We start from the raw sequence: 16,523 nt of genomic DNA on the forward strand, positions 1-16,523 counted from the left end.
TGCAGGAGCAGCCGAAGAATTATGCTGTGTACACACAGTGCAATATGATTGCTAGCGATATATTGCTAGCAATATATTGCCAGCAATCATATTGCTCAGTGTCTCCTTTTCATCAGCGATGAAAAGGAGACACTGCTACTGTCAGGGGGTGGGGGGGGGGGAAACAGCAGCGTCTGCTTGCTGCTATCACGCAGTGGGGTGGGGGGAAGACCCGAACGGAGGAGGGAGGGAGCAGCAGCAGCAGACGCTGCTGCTATCACGCGAGAGAGACCCGAACGGAGGAGGGAGGGAGCAGCAGCAGACGCTGCTGCTATCACGCGGCGGGGGCGAGAGAGACCCGAACGGAGGAGGGAGCAGCAGCAGAAGGGAATCCTTCTGCCGCTGACCTCCTGCTCAGCGCCGGGGGAAGTCGCTGGTCGCAGGAGCATGCTCCTGCGACCAGCGACCATCAGGGGCTGCACACGGGAGCGCGCACCCGGCGATTCATCGCCGACAGCACACACAAATCACTGGCAATATGGTCGCTCAGCGACCATATTCCCAGCGATATGTGCTGACATTGCACCCGTGTGTACGCACCATTAGAGTAGTTAGGGAATTTTTATTGTTTTATTAACTTTCACCCTAGCTAGGTAGGCACAGTGTGAGGATTCTCATAGTGAATCCTCACACTGCTAGCGCAGCAGGAGCTGACAGAATGGCGTCCTGTCAGCTCACTGTGCACAGGGGAGACGCTGTCTGGCCTCCCTGTGCAGCGCTTACAGCTTCTATTAAGAAGCTGCCTGGGCTCCGGAGTACCCTGAAACCGGCTCCACGTTTAGGTGGGGATCATGGGGGACAGGCGCTCCGTGATGGCGGCGGCCATTTTATGCGGAGCTTACACGCTGAGCTCCTATATGAGAGGACAGCAGCGTTGTGACAGGCATGTTCCAAGTGGTCCCCAGTCGAGGGGGAGATACTGGAACTAGGAAATCCTACCTAGGGAGCGGCTGACGGGGGGTGGTTGGCGCCAAAATTCACGGACCCCGCAGCAGCAGGGACGTTTGGTCTCTTCCCTCACTCTGTGTTTGGCGCCTTTCAGAACGCTTGCAGTGGAGCTGAGCTGGCTTACTGATCCTGGCAGAGTGATTTGGATTTCCTGGGCATCGTTTCCCCGCATCTGAAACCAACAGACAGCTAAGTGACTGGGTGCATTGACTCTGTATAAATGCTGGTACATTGTTTGCACTGTATATATATATATATATATATATATATATATATATATATATATATTTTCACTTGCATCATGTCTGAGCATCAGGCTGTGGTTTTGGGGGAGGGAGCCCTTATTGCACTGAGCGCGTGCAATGTATGCACACAGAAATTTGTCCCTGAGCGGATGGCCAAGGGGGGCTTATGTATTACTTGCGCTGCTGTGAGACCCATGGGGAGTGAACCCCATAGGGCAGAGCAGATTGAACCCGCGTGGGCCAGTGCCCTAGGCAGGTCAGTGAATGCTTTGGTGCAGCTTCTAGACAGGCAGAGTGATGTGTTGGTAGAATCACAGAGGCCTATGCCATCATCTCAGCAGTCTTCTGGCTCCTTGCCTCTTACCCAGGCAGATCCTGCTCTTATTCAGGTGTGATGCATGATACTGCTAAGGGGATTAACAGGTTTAGTGAAATACTAGACAAAATGGATGTTGATGTTGCAGGGACCCCTAAAAGGTCCTATGCTATGCCTACTTTGACAGATGAGGAGGAGGGAGCGTATACTGACATTCCCTGGGATCAGGGTGATGATTTTGAAGAGACCTCTTCTGCTGGTATAGAGGATCTTATTGTAGCTGTGAAACAGGCTTTAAAACTGTCTGTGGAGGATAAGACTCCTGTTAAAGGTGTTTTTAAGCGACAGCGGAAGGAGGCTGTTACTTTTCCTTCAGATGAGGGGTTACAGGAATTGTTGGAAGGGGCTTGGAAAACTCCTGATAAGAGGCTACAAATGCCTAAGAGATTCCTTAGCCTGTACCCCATGCCAGAGTCTCATGCGGAGCTCTGGGAAAAGGTGCCAGTTGTGGATGCTTCAGTGGCACATTTGTCCAAGGCTACTGTATTGCCAGTACAGGGCGTTGCAGCTTTTAAAGATTCTGTGGATAAAAAGCTGGAGGGTAACCTCAAGGCTATCTTTGAAGGGGTGGGGTTCACCCTACGCCCCCTTATTGCTTCAGCCTGGGTCTCTAAGGCCATGATTGAGTGGGCTGGTGAATTATGCACCATGCTGACCCTGGTGCATTGCTGCTGGCAGAGAAAATTAAGGCAGCTGCAGAGTATGCGGTGGAAGCAGAGGAGGAAGCTCTTAAAATGGCGACCAGAGTGTCCACAGTCTCTATTAATGCCAGGAGAGGCCTGGGAAGCGGACAATGAGTCCAAAAAGGCCCTAGAAACTTTAGCTTTCAAGGGGAAGTTATTATTTGGATCTGAACTTGAGGAAATTATTAAACAGGCCACGGGCGGCAAAAGTACATTTCTCCTTCATCCTCTGGGGACACTGAAGTACTACGCTGGGGATAGTGTGGTGTTATGGAGGAGTTGGCACTTTAAGAACTTGAAGTGTGGTGTGGCTCCTCCCCCTCTATCCCCCCCTCAGACTCCAGTCTTAGTTTAGTGCCCGGAGGAGTAGGATCCCTGGGCAAGAGGCTCCCGCAGGGGTCTCTGGTTGTCCGTTTTTTTTGTTTTATATAGAAGTGTGCAGGCAGCCTGAGTGTTAGACTGGCTGCCTGCAGTGTGTATAAAGCTCTCTGGGAGGTCAGAGCGGCACTGCGTGCGGTGCACGCTGCTGATCTCAGCCGCCTGCACTCTAGGTGTGGGGAAGCAGCCACAGCCGCTCGCGGCTTGTGTTACTGCTCCGTTGGCTAGTCACCCGCCGGAGAGATCAGGACTGGGGCGCTGGGCGCCGGGTGACTGCTGGATCAGAGTCACGCGCTGGTCCAGCTGAGGGGCAGACTGTGTCTCAGAGCCGCTGTCCTCAGCGCGCGCTGGGACGGAGGAAGGAGGAGGCGTGTCATGGGCGTCTCCTCCAGGTTAAAAATCCTCAGTGCAGCAAACGCTGCCTTCCTAAAGCCCACGCTGCCTTCCTCTGTTTGTTGTGCCTCTTCAGAGCCCTTCTGCTTCAGGACAGCAAAGCGTTTTTCATCCCAGACTGGACAGACTGTGTCACTGCGCTGGGTGAGTGAAGGGGTTCTCCTTTTTAGGAGTCCCCGCTTGGAGTATTCAGGTGGGCTAATTCGGGGAAGGTGAGCTCCTCTCCCCCTATTGTATTTCCTTCTTTTACACTGCTGGGTTTACACTGCTATCTGTGTGGCTGTGTTAGAGTGTGCTGAGTGAAGGAAGTGTTTGTATTGGATTGCATTATGGCAACAAAAGCTTCTGGCTCTAAGGCTTCTCAGAAGCTGTTCACCTGCACTCAGTGTAATCAGCAATTTACACAACATGTGAAAGGTGTGTCACTGTGTAAGGATTGCTATAAAGGAGGGGCTGTTCAACAGCAAGCTGCTCTCCTTAATGCTGAAGGGGTTACAAGTGTGTTAGCTACCTTAGCTTCTGAGCTGGCAGCATCTCGTAGGGACAGGGAGATTTTACATTCTCATCTGTCTACTATGTCTTCTGCTGAGCCTTCATGGGCCAGAGAGTTGATTAGGTCAGTGGATTCGCTGGTACAATCCACCGTTATGCCTACACAGTCCAGCGCCCCCCCTCCACCTAAAAAAAGGGGTGCTCCTTTGGTTTTGAGGATTGATACCTCTGATGAGGAGGAAGTTAACCCTCTAGAGGAGGGGGAGTGTCAGGTGTTGGATGATACCTTTGCACCTGTGGATGAAGAGCAGGGTGTTCAGGATGAGGCTCAAGGTTTAGAGGCCTTGATTCAGGCTATTAAGGTGACTCTTAATGTTGCTGAGCAAGAACCTCCTGCTCCGGTTTCTATTTTTGGCCGTCCTGTTAAAGCTGCGGTAACTTTTCCTGAGTCCATAGAGTTGGAGAAGCCTCTGTTGGACATTTGGAAAGTGCCTGAGAAAAAGTTTCAGTTATCCAGGCGCTTTAAGGCGTCTTACCCTTTTGCCCTGGAAGCCAGGGCGAAATGGGAGAACCCGCCGTTAGCGGACGCTTCCGTCTCTAAGCTTTCAAAGAAGGCAGCGCTTCCCATTCCGGGAGCGGTGGCCCTGAAGGAGGCGCCAGATAGGCGTTTGGAGGCGGGGCTTAAGCACATCTTTTCTACGGCTGGGGTCTCTTTGCGTCCTATTTTTGTTATCTCCTGGGTCAGCAGGGCCATGGAGAAATGGGCAGAGGATTTGTCCAGGGGCTTGGAGGAGCAGAGGCCTCCTGAGGAGTTAGCTCAGTTGGCTGATCAAATGCGGGAATCCGCGGCATATATTGGAGAGGCGGCCAGGGATTCGGCTTCACTGGTGGCAAGGATCTCGGCTCTGTCTATTACAGCCAGACGGTCTTTGTGGCTTAAGTCTTGGCAGGCGGAGGCGGATATAAAAAAAGCAGTGGAAGCTCTTCCCTTTACGGGGGATGTTCTTTTTGGCCCAGAGCTGGATAGATTAATTGCTCAGGTAAATCTACCTTCCTCCCTTCCTCAGCGCCTCCTCCGAAAAAACCTTACCAGGGTCCGGCTTTTCGCTCCTTTCGAGGGGCCCCGAAATTTAGAGGTAAGTCCAGAGGTTCCTTTACCTCGGGCTGTGGTAGAGGTAGAGGCTTTGGTGCCGCCACCTCCGCCGCGAACCCTGGCTCCCGGCGTGCAGACGCCAAGCAGCCAGAAAAGCCCGCGGCATGACGCCCTCCCCTCCTACCTGGGGGATCCCAGAGTAGGAGCGCGGCTTCTGGATTTCCGGCAGGTCTGGGAAGAATCCTGCAAGGACAAGTGGGTTCTCTCAGTCGTGTCTCGGGGATACAAACTAGAGTTTGCCGGTTCTCCTCCTCAACAGTTTTTTACGATGGGTCTTCTGCATGCGGAAAAAGACTCCCAGTTACTACTCCAAGCAGTTCAGCGGTTGTTATCAGCCGGCGTGGTAATGCATGTCCCAACCGATCAACGCAAAGAGGGGTTTTATTCTCCTCTTTTCCTGGTTCCAAAACCAGACGGGTCGGTAAGGCCGATCTTAAATTTAAAGAAGCTGAACGAGTACATTATGTACCACAGATTCAAAATGTAGTCGCTTCGCTCGGTGGTGGCAGGTCTGGAACCGGGGGAATATTTGGCATCCTTGGACGTCAAGGATGCCTATCTACATATTCCCATTTACGACTTACACCAGAGGTTCCTTCGGTTCGCAATCAAGGACCAACATTTTCAATTTCGGGCTCTGCCCTTTGGCCTGTCATCGGCGCCTCGCCTTTTCACCAAGGTAATGGCAGTCATGGTTGCCTTTCTCCACACACTAGGAGTCAAGATTGTTCCGTATCTGGACGATTTGTTGATAAAAGCCGGATCCAGGAGTCAGCTGGAACAGGCTCTTCACGTGACTTGTCAGACCTTGATTCGGCATGGCTGGATTCTAAACTATGGCAAATCCCAGATGGTACCTTCCCAAAGGATTTTGTTTCTTGGACTGATTCTGGACACAGAAGTACAGCGGGTCTTCCTTCCCTTGGAGAAAATTGCCTCGATTCAGGACTTGGTGAAGCAGGTGCTTCGTCCTCGGAGGGTGTCGGTGCACCTTTGCATTCGGTTGCTTGGCAAGATGGTCGCCTCCTTCGAGGCTCTGCCTTTCGGCCGTTTCCACTCCAGGACTTTTCAACTCGATCTGTTGAGACAGTGGTCGGGTTCGCATGTCCACATGCACAGGACGGTAATTCTTTCACCCTGCAGTCGGCTGTCCCTTCACTGGTGGCTTCACACGGCCAATCTGTTGGAGGGGCGTCGGTTCGGAGTCTGGGAGTGGACTATCATCACGACGGATGCCAGCCTGAGGGGCTGGGGGGCGGTTGTGATGGGACGTCACTTTCAGGGCCGTTGGTCTCCGCAGGAATCAAGGCTGCCGATAAATATTCTGGAGATTCGGGCTATCCGTCTGGCTCTTCTCAAGGCGGACCTGTTCATCAGAGGGAAGCCGATCCGAATCCAGTCGGACAATGCCACGGCTGTGGCATATATCAACAGACAGGGTGGAACGCGCAGTCGGGCAGCTATGCAGGAGGTACGCCCGATCCTTCAATGGGCGGAGAGGAATTCTCTGGCCTTCTCGGTGGTGTTCATTCCAGGGGTGGACAATTGGGAAGCGGACTACTTAAGTCGCCAGGATGTGCACCCAGGGGAGTGGGCACTGCATCCGGAGGTGTTTGGCCAGATTGTCAATCGTTGGGGGTTACCTCAGATAGACATGATGGCATCCAAACGGAATTGCAAGGTGGCTCAGTATTGTTCCAGGTCACGAGATCCGGAGGCAGTGGCGACGGATGCTCTGACCGCAGAGTGGAATTACCATCTAATCTATGTGTTCCCTCCGTTACCCTTGATTCAGTTAGTACTCAAACGGATCAAGCGCGAGAAGGCAACGGTGATTTTCATAGCTCCAAATTGGCCTCGTCGGCCTTGGTTTGCCGATCTTCAGGGGCTCCTGATAGATCAACCCTGGCTACTGCCTCAAAGAGAGGATCTATTGCAACAGGGACCATTCGTCTACCAAGATTTACGGCAGCTGCGTTTGACGGCGTGGCTGTTGAGGCCGAGCTGCTGAGTAGGCGTGGGGTACCTAAAGAGGTCATTCCCACAATGATGAGAGCCAGGAAGGAGGTTACTTCCCGGCATTATTACAGGATTTGGAAGGCTTATGTGTCGTGGTGTGAACGACACAAGTGCTCTACAGCTGTTTTTTCTTTGTCCCGATTGTTGAGGTTTCTGCAATCAGGGTTTGAGGCGGGCCTTCGTTTAGGGTCCCTTAAGGTCCAGGTGTCCGCCTTGTCGGTTTTCTTTCATAGGCGATTAGCCTTGATGCCGGAAATACAAACATTTTTTAATGGGGTTCTAAGGCTGCAGCCTCCGGTAAGACCTCCGGAAGAACCTTGGGATCTTCCTTTGGTGCTGGACTATCTCAAGTCGGAGGTGTTTGAGCCTTTAGAATCTATTGATTTACGTTTACTTACCTGGAAGACGGTGATCTTACTGGCTTTGGCATCGGCTAGACGAGTGTCTGACCTCAGTGCTCTCTCATGTCGTTCTCCGTATTTGGTGTTCCACTCAGATAGGGCAGAACTCCGGACTAGATTGGATTACTTGCCAAAGGTGGTGACGGCTTATCATCTTAATCAGCCAATCGTGGTTCCGGCCTTGACAGGAGAGTTCGCTTCACTGGATGTGGTCAGAACTTTGCAGGTTTATGTGGACAGAACCAAGGATCTCAGGAAGTCGGATTCTCTGTTTGTCCTATACTGTTCCGCAAAACGTGGTTGGCCGGCTACCAAGCAAACTTTGGCCAGGTGGATTTGTCTAACCATTAAACAAGCTTATGTTCAGGCCTCGCCTACTAGAGTTTCGGCTCATTCCACCCGTTCGGTGGGACCTTCTTGGGCGGCGGCCAGGGGTGTATCTCTTTCTCAGGTATGTAGGGCAGCCACTTGGTCTGGGCCCAATACCTTTATTAAGTTTTATAGGTTTGACACCTTCGCGGCATCCTCTACTAGGTTTGGCCGCGCGGTGCTTCAGGATGCCCAGCGCCTTCCCGCCCGTGGGGATGGCTTTGGGACGTCCCCAGCGTAGTACTTCAGTGTCCCCAGAGGATGAAGGAGAAAATAGGAATTTGGTACTCACCGATAATTCCCTTTCTCCGAATCCGAAGGGGACACTGAGCGCCCTCCCGGCACTGGTCTTCTGGTAAGGGAGGGGTTTTTACAGGTCGCATGTGGCCAGGTTGTGTTGCATGCGATGGTCTGTATGTAAGTTCTTTTGACTTATTTTTGTTTCGGTGTCTTGTTTTCATTCTCTCTCTCTCTCTGTCAGAGGTTTCCTGGTCTCTTTTCTCCTCTCGGGCACAGTAACTAAGACTGGAGTCTGAGGGGGGGATAGAGGGGGAGGAGCCACACCACACTTCAAGTTCTTAAAGTGCCAACTCCTCCATAACACCACACTATCCCCAGCGTAGTACTTCAGTGTCCCCTTCGGATTCGGAGAAAGGGAATTATCGGTGAGTACCAAATTCCTATTTTCTGCCGGCTCCCTCGGCTAAGCAGACCTCAAGATTCTCTGCTTTTAGGCCGTCCTTTCGGCCCTCCCCTAGAGGTGGTGCGTCCTTTCGAGGACAGTCTTTCAGGAGAAAGTTTCAGTCCTCTAGGGGCAAGACACAAAAGTCCAAGTTTGGTTCCTTTAACAAGAAGCCTGCCTCTAAAGGAGAGGACAAACCCTCCGCATGACTCTCAGGGGTTTTGCCCGGCAGTGATAAAGGTGGGGGGGCATCTTACACACTTCAAGGACGCATGGGCTTCTCTAGACCAGGATGCCTGGGTGTTAGATATTATAACCCAGGGATACAAAATCCCTTTCAGAGGTCCGCCTCCGAAAAGGTTTATCCCCACATCCTTACCAAAGGAGGCGCTGCTGCGTACAGCTCTTGTGAGAGCAGCTCACTCCCTTTTGGAGAAAGGGGTGGTTACCCCAGTTCCCAGGGCAGAGTGGAAGAAAGGCTTTTACTCCACTCTGTTTCTGGTGCCCAAACCAGACGGGTCTTTCAGACCAATACTAAATTTGAAGTCCCTAAATGTTCACTTATGGGTAGACCATTTCAAAATGGAGTCCCTACGGTCAGTACTCCTGAGTCTGGACCAGGGAGAATTTTAGGCGTCCATGGATGTCCAGGACGCATATCTGCACGTCCCTATACACCCGGAGCATCAGACCTTGTTGAGGTTTGCTATAGGAGACCTGCATTTACAGTTCCGGGCGTTACCCTTTGGGCTAGCAACCGCGCCAAGGGTATTCACAAAGATAATGTCAGTGATGGCGGCGGTCCTGAGGCTCAGGGGAATCACAGTAATACCCTATTTGGACGATCTCCTGTTCAAAGCAGAGTCAGCAGCCATGCTTCAGAGTCACTTGGCAGAGGCCATCAGTTTTTTGCAGGCTCACGGCTGGATTTTAAATTTACAAAAATCTCAGTTGGTACCATCACAGAGGCTCCAATTCTTGGGAGTCATACTGGATACCCATCTCCATCGGGTATTTCTCCCAGAGGTAAAGGCCAGGGATCTGGTCACCTTAGTCCAGGAGATTCTCAGAGCTCGGAGCATTTCAGTATGGAGGTGCCTCAAGCTCCTGGGGAAAATGGTGGCGTCATTCGAGACGCTTCAATTTGCCAGGTTCCACTCTTGGGTGTTCCAATGGAACATTTTGTCAGCCTGGTCAGGAAACACTCTGACCATGAAGTCGGAGATGATAGTGCTGTCTTCGGACACTCGAGACTCCTTGAAATGGTGGACAGAAGTAGATTCCCTTCAGTGGGGTCGGTCATTACAGACCTGGGACTGGTTGGTAGTAACTACCGACGCCAGCCTCAGGGGCTGGGGGGCAGTAGTCCTGGATCTCAGGCTGCAGGGCCTGTGGACGGCAGAGGAATCAGTGTTGCCAATCAACATCTTGGAGCTGAGAGCTGTCTGGAAAGTGATTTCCTTGGCGGGAGACAGGTTACGGAACCTCCCTTTGAGAATTCAGACCGACAATGCCACAGCTGTGGCGTATCTGAATCACCAGGGAGGTACACGCAGCAAATTAGCCATGTGGGAGGTGTCCAAAATCTTCCTATGGGCGGAACAGAATGTTCCAGCTGTATCGGCTATATTCATTCCAGGAGTAGAGAATATAGAAGCCGACTTCCTGAGCAGGGAGGAGCTCAAGGAAGGGGAATGGAGCTTACACCCTCAGGTGTTTCACCAGATCACTATGTTGTGGGGAACTCCGGATGTGGACCTGATGGCATCCAGGTTCAACCATCAGGTGCCCAGGTTCTATGCCAGAACAAGGGATCCACTAGCGGAGGCAGTGGATGCCATGACTATTCACTGGCAGGGAGATCTCCTCTATGCATTCCCACCAGTACCAATGTTAGCAAGACTTTTGAAGAAAATTCAGGGGCAGAAGGTTCCGGTGATCTTAGTGGCCCCAGTTCGGCCAAGGAAGTCCTGGTACTCGAGGCTTCAGAGGTTGTCTGTGGACTCATGGCGTCTACCTCTGAGGCCAGACCTTCTAAGACAAGGCCCATTCAATCACCTGGATTCCGATCAATTGATTTTGATGGCCTGGCTATTGAAACCGCCATTTTGAAAAGGAAAGGGTTTTCTGAGGCAGTAGTACAGACTATGATTAAAGCCAGAAAAGCTGTATCTTCGGCAAATTATTATAGAGTCTGGAAGACTTACATTCGATGGTGTGAGAGAAGAAAGGCTCACACATCTCATTTTAAGCTATCAAGAATGATGGAATTCTTACAAGATGGTTTTTCATCAGGCCTAAGCCTTCAGTCATTGAAGGTGCAGATTTCGGCCTTGTCCATCTATTTCCAGAAAAGGATAGCCATTTTGCCGGAAATTCAAACCTTTTTACAAGGAGTATCCAGGTTGAAACCTCCATACAAGCAACCAGTAGCGCCTTCAGATCTGTCACTGTTTTTGGAATGCCTTCAGAAGGCACCCTTTGAGCCTTTAAGGTCAGCGGACTTTAAGTTTCTCACATGGAAGTTAGTGTTCTTGTTGGCAGTGGCATCTGCTAAAAGGGTGTCAGAGCTGGGAGCTTTGTCATGCAAATCTCCCTTCCTAATATTTCATGATGACAGGGCAGTTCTGAGAACAGTGCCTCAGTTTTTACCGAAGGTAGTCTCTGCCTTCCATTTAAATCAGGAGATAGTTCTACCTGTGTTTCAACCCCCTGAGGGTTCTAAGAAATGGGACAAGTTGAAGAATTTGGATGTTGTGCGTGCTCTACGCATCTATGTGGACAGAGTAAAGAGTGTCAGAAAGACGGATACTTTATTGGTACTGTATGATGTACACAAAATTGGTTGGCCTGCATCTAAGCAGACTATTGCTAGGTGGTTGCGATCTGTGATAGCCTTTGCATACACCAAAGTGGGTAGGCCTGTACCGGCCAGAATAAATGCGCATACCACCAGGTCAGTTGCCACCTCTTGGGCGGTTCGACATGGGGCCACAGCTGAGCAGGTTTGCAGGGCTGCCACTTGGTCATCTGTTCATACCTTTGCCAAATTCTATAGATTCCACGAGTTCGCGTCGGAGGACGCATCATTTGGGCGAGCAGTGCTGAGAGCTGCAGACCTGAGCGTACCCACCCAAAGGACCGGCTCTGGAACGTCCCAGTGTTGAGCTGTGTCACCAGGACCATTGAAAGAGAAAAAGGGATTTTTGTAAGAACTTACCCTTCGAATCCCTTTCTCTGATATGGTCCTGGTGACACAGCGATCCCTCCCTTACGCTCAGTAAGTATGCCAGAAGTTTCATGATGTTCATGTTAAAATGGTTAAAAGTTAACAGTTACTGTTATAAAATGTGCATTTAATATGTGCAGGCGTTTGTACTGAGTTAATGTATTCCAGTGGCTTTGAAAGATTGAACTGAAGAGTCCGGGATGCAGTAGGGGAGGAGCCTACCCTCTAAAGCTTTAGGATAGGTGCCTGGCTCCTTCGGACCCTCCTACATCCCAGTGTTGAGCTGTGTCACCAGGACCATATCAGAGAAAGGGATTCGAACGGTAAGTTCTTACAAAAATCCCTTTTTTTAAGAGAACTGGCATTTTTATAAATATTATAAGGTACTAGCTTTTGTGGATATTTTATGATTCCTCTAATGAAAAAGCTAAAATTGCCCATCCTTTATTTCACAGAGAAGTGATTTATTCTTAAACCCTGTACACACAGGGCAACCCTGCTTTTTCTAATGAGTGATCTGCTGCAGCACGAACGCTCAGCACATAGCAGGACACCCACTCAGCACACTACGATGCTGAGGGTTTGTGCTGAGCTGGGTTTTGTTCAGTGTACTGTTTTCATATGCGACATTACTTATTTACTTGCTTTTCTATTTTATTATAATTTTATTTATAAGGCGCCACAAGTGTTTCGCAGCGCCGTACAATATTTTGACCAGAAATTGCTGGTGCATAGTGCAGCAGCGACCAGCAATTTCTAGCCATAATCGAAGGAGCATGCTCCAGCCACCATTATGGGCTAGCTATGGGAGCGCACTCCTAGTGATTTATCACCCACAACACACACACAAAAAGGCGATATGGTGGTACTGGCTAAAATCTTAAGCCCTGCACACACTGTGCGATATGCAACACCACTTATTTATTATTTATTTATTACCAGTTATTTATGTAGCGCGCACATATTCTGCAGAGCTTTACAGAGAATATTTCAACATTCACATCAGTCTATATTACCTACCACATGTACATGCACAGACATTCTAGGGTTAAGTTTTGATGGGAGCCAATTAACCTACGCAAGCACGGGGAGAATATATAAACTCCACACAGTTATGGTGGGTACACATGGTGAGATTTCCACTATTTTTCGATTCAATTTTTCTTATAAAAGCGAAATCACATCAAAATTGAATGGTTTTTCCACATTCTATGCAGATTCCATGCCGTTGTGTGTTGACATATAGGGCAGTATTGGTACTTATGTAATATCTGGACTCCCGTTTTTCTTATGAGACCGCGTCCCCTCGCGGGGCTTGCTGCGCTCGCCACGCTTCGGGCACGGTGGCTCGCTGCGCTCGCCACACTATATAAGACCAACTCCATGCGTAGTTGGATAGTAGGGGTATGAAAAAATGGGGTGCATTTAACATGGGAGTCCAGATAATACATAAGTACCGGCAGTATTCAATGAGGATAATTCGCCCTGTTTCACGGCGAATTTGTGCTATTTTCACGTTGGAAGGTGATTTTTTTTGGGGGGTCAGAAAGTGAATCACCCTATTCAATGTGCACTTTTCGCCGTCTTTCTAAGTGAATTTCGCCGTGTAGCAAATCGCCATCTTTTCATGGTGAAGTGGAAAGTGAGCTTTTAAAATAAAGTTGTTGTTGTTTTACATTTGGTGTAAAAAAATCAGGAATTTTATTCTGTGATGGGGCATGCTATTTTTATTCATGTGCTTATAGCACATGAATATATATTTAATTTAAAAAAAATATTTTTTTTTTTACACATAGCAGCCAGCAGGGGGCCGGGAGCCGAGAGTTGCTCATTAGATATTCAAATATTCACTGCTCCCAATCATTACATATGCACGATCGGGTGCAGTGAATACCCGGTCCCCTGCTGGCTCTCCCGGGGGGCTGCCTGGGTCCCAGGGAGCCCACCTCCCCCCCACATACGTTCTGGGGCAGGCAGGGAGACTTTCATCTCCCTGCCTGCCGCCGTCCTCAGGCACGCCGCAGGGGTTCACATTTGCGGACAGGGGCAGCGAGACCCTGCTTCATTGAATACTGTGTCAGCGAGAACTCCAGCCCCCCGGAACACGGCGAATGTGCAGCGAATCCTAAACAGGATTCGCTGCACATTACGATTAGGGACATTGAATACTGCCCATAGTGGAAAACGAAAAGAAAAATTGTCTTGCCAGGCAAGACTATATAGTAGAAATCGAATCAAATGCCACATATAACTGTGTGTATTCACTATTAGAGCCATGATGTGAATCAAACCGATGACTTCAGTGCCGTGAGGCAGTAATGCTAACCGTTACACCATCCGTGCTGCTAATCTCATACACTATATTGGCGGTTCTGCGAAACAAACCATTTACAGGGATCGCAAATACTCGCTATAGCGCTTATTTTATATAAAGGGTGGGATGCTCTTACATCCGTGCGCCCTTACCGCCGGCTAACGCATACATAATTATCGCATATGATCTAACATATGCGATAATTATCACAAAAGACAGCTCTTGCGTTAAGAGCTATCTTTTGCGATGAGCGGTGGGTCCCGGCGGCTCCCCCCTCCCTCTCTTACCCTGCTTCTGCAGGGGGGGCTGGCTCTCCTCCTCCCTGCACCTGGAAGAGGATGTAAAGTGCATGGAGGAGGAGGTCACAGGTCCGGGCAGCGCAGCTCTGTGCTGCCCGGACACAGGTGAGGGGGAGGGGTCGTGTTACAAGCCCATAGGCTTCTATGGGGCATCGCCACATTTTTCAGGCGATGCCCCCCGCCACGGTAACCCGGCGGGGGGTGCTTCGAGCATCTCCAAATGCTGTAAAAAACCCGATAATGGGGTTTTTACCGCATTTTTAGTTTAGAGAATCTCCCCCACAGTATCTACAGTTTTATAAGCTCATTGGTGTGTCTGATGCTTCGAGAAACCTCTTCTCTGCCTACATATAATAAAGTATCTCAATAATTTTTGGAAACTGAATAATTAATGAATACAAATAAATACTTAACTAAAATCAATAAATGCAGAACCATTTTAAAGATAAAGTTGTATTTGTTTAAAAATTGTCTTTCATCCTTTGATGCAGAAAAAACAACAAGATAGTGCAATTTGTCTGCGCTGATGCCCGGAGGCAGCCAGCACCAGTTGAGAAAAGTTCACCAACTTTTCCGATCAAAGTACAAAGGAACAAGAGTTACTGGTACAACAGGCGCTTTCCAGGTTTAGACTTACACTATTATTGGTGCAAGTGTCCATATAAATAATATGGTTTCTTTCAAGGAGATTCAACCAGTCCTAGGTGTATTCATATAGGTTACCAGGAATATCCACAGGCTGTGAAATGTTTTCTAGAATGGAAAAAGAAGATAGTGCAACACCTTTTTCCAAAGGGGGGGAACAATTTATTATGCACTCACAATTTCCATAAAACAAAGACAGCGTATAATCACCAGCCGGTGATAACAGGTGGGAGGTTACACCCAAGGATTACTTCACCAGATAGTAGCCAGGTTCCGGACACCCTTCTCTAACGGTAGAAGCTCCAGGCGATATTGCATCCCAGGACACAAATAACAAGCAGCGAGATTCTTCCAGCCACGGGAACACCTAAGCAGGTGTTCCCGTGGCTGGAAGAATCTCGCTGCTTGTTATTTGTGTCCTGGGATGCAATATCGCCTGGAGCTTCTACCGTTAGAGAAGGGTGTCCGGAACCTGGCTACTATCTGGTGAAGTAATCCTTGGGTGTAACCTCCCACCTGTTATCACCGGCTGGTGATTATACGCTGTCTTTGTTTTATGGAAATTGTGAGTGCATAATAAATTGTTCCCCCCCTTTGGAAAAAGGTGTTGCACTATCTTCTTTTTCCATTCTAGAAAACATTTCACAGCCTGTGGATATTCCTGGTAACCTATATGAATACACCTAGGACTGGTTGAATCTCCTTGAAAGAAACCATATTATTTATATGGACACTTGCACCAATAATAGTGTAAGTCTAAACCTGGAAAGCGCCTGTTGTACCAGTAACTCTTTTTCATCCTTTGATGAACTACACATGCCAGCATGCCTTGCATCTGTTTCAGCATGGCCACATAGCAAAACTAATGCATCCTGGGATGTGTAGTTCATTAAAAACCGGATGGCCAGTGTTGCCCAGCCCTGATCTATATGGTACAGCTTAAGCCCTGTACACATACATCAATTTGCTTTTGATTCAATGTTAGATTCGATTTTCTATTAGATCTGGCATTAGATCTATACTTTTGCATTAGATATCGAATTCGATATACATTCATGGTACATTGTACACATTCGATTTACTAGATCAAATGCGATATTTTCTTGGCTGCACAGTAGATTTTTCTGTTCAATTTGGTGAAACCGGGAGCGCGCATCGAATCGAATGTAGATCGAAAGTGACACAAAAACCATTCTATTTCGTTTAGGATTCGATTTTGCTTCTATAAGCAAAATCAAAACGAAAATCGGGAAAAATCGATGCATGTGTACAGGGCTTAAGATCTACAAACCACCAAACTTGCTATAAAATGAATCATATTTTATTTGCATGGAATTTTTTTGCACGGGCCACCTATTAAGAATTATTGTCCAAATAAACAATGCAAGTCCTATCCTATGGATAGCATTCAGTAATGCACAAGACACGGAGATTACTTGTGTAGCTTTCACATCACACTTTTAAAACGGTATATTGCCGTTTTTTTTGCCTTTTAAAACGTTTAAGGCTGCAGTGTGAAAGTGTCATAGTTGAAATACCATTTAAAGTTAACTGGTATTTCAACACGTTTAAAAAGCAGAGTCCTACCCATTTTAAAGCCAATTCAGAGCCGTTTTTTGTGCTGTCTGAATGGCACTGAAATGGTATTTAGTAAAAAATAAAGGTTAGAGCACTGTGATAGGCTGTCCCTTGTCTTGTGTCCCTTCCCTGAACCAGGAAATAAGCTGTGGGTAGAAACGTGTTCAGAGGTTAAACGGCTTGACTGGTGATGCATACCTCCCAACTTTTGAAGTCTTGTAGGCGGGACGATGCTCCTGCGCGCCGGAGGGGGCATGCTATGGGGGCATGACCCAGAGGC

General features: G+C 48.8%; 1 protein-coding gene across 1 annotated transcript in view; it reads left to right on the top strand.

Moving 5' to 3' along the window:
* CISD3 (CDGSH iron sulfur domain 3) overlaps positions 1 to 16,523 on the top strand; it is a 35,583-nt gene that overhangs the window by 760 nt on the left and 18,300 nt on the right. The gene's annotated exons all lie outside the window — the stretch shown is intronic.

This window comes from Crinia signifera, chromosome 6 (genome assembly GCF_055691185.1).
Source record: "Crinia signifera chromosome 6, ASM5569118v1, whole genome shotgun sequence".
In the NCBI taxonomy this organism is placed as follows: domain Eukaryota; kingdom Metazoa; phylum Chordata; class Amphibia; order Anura; family Myobatrachidae; genus Crinia; species Crinia signifera.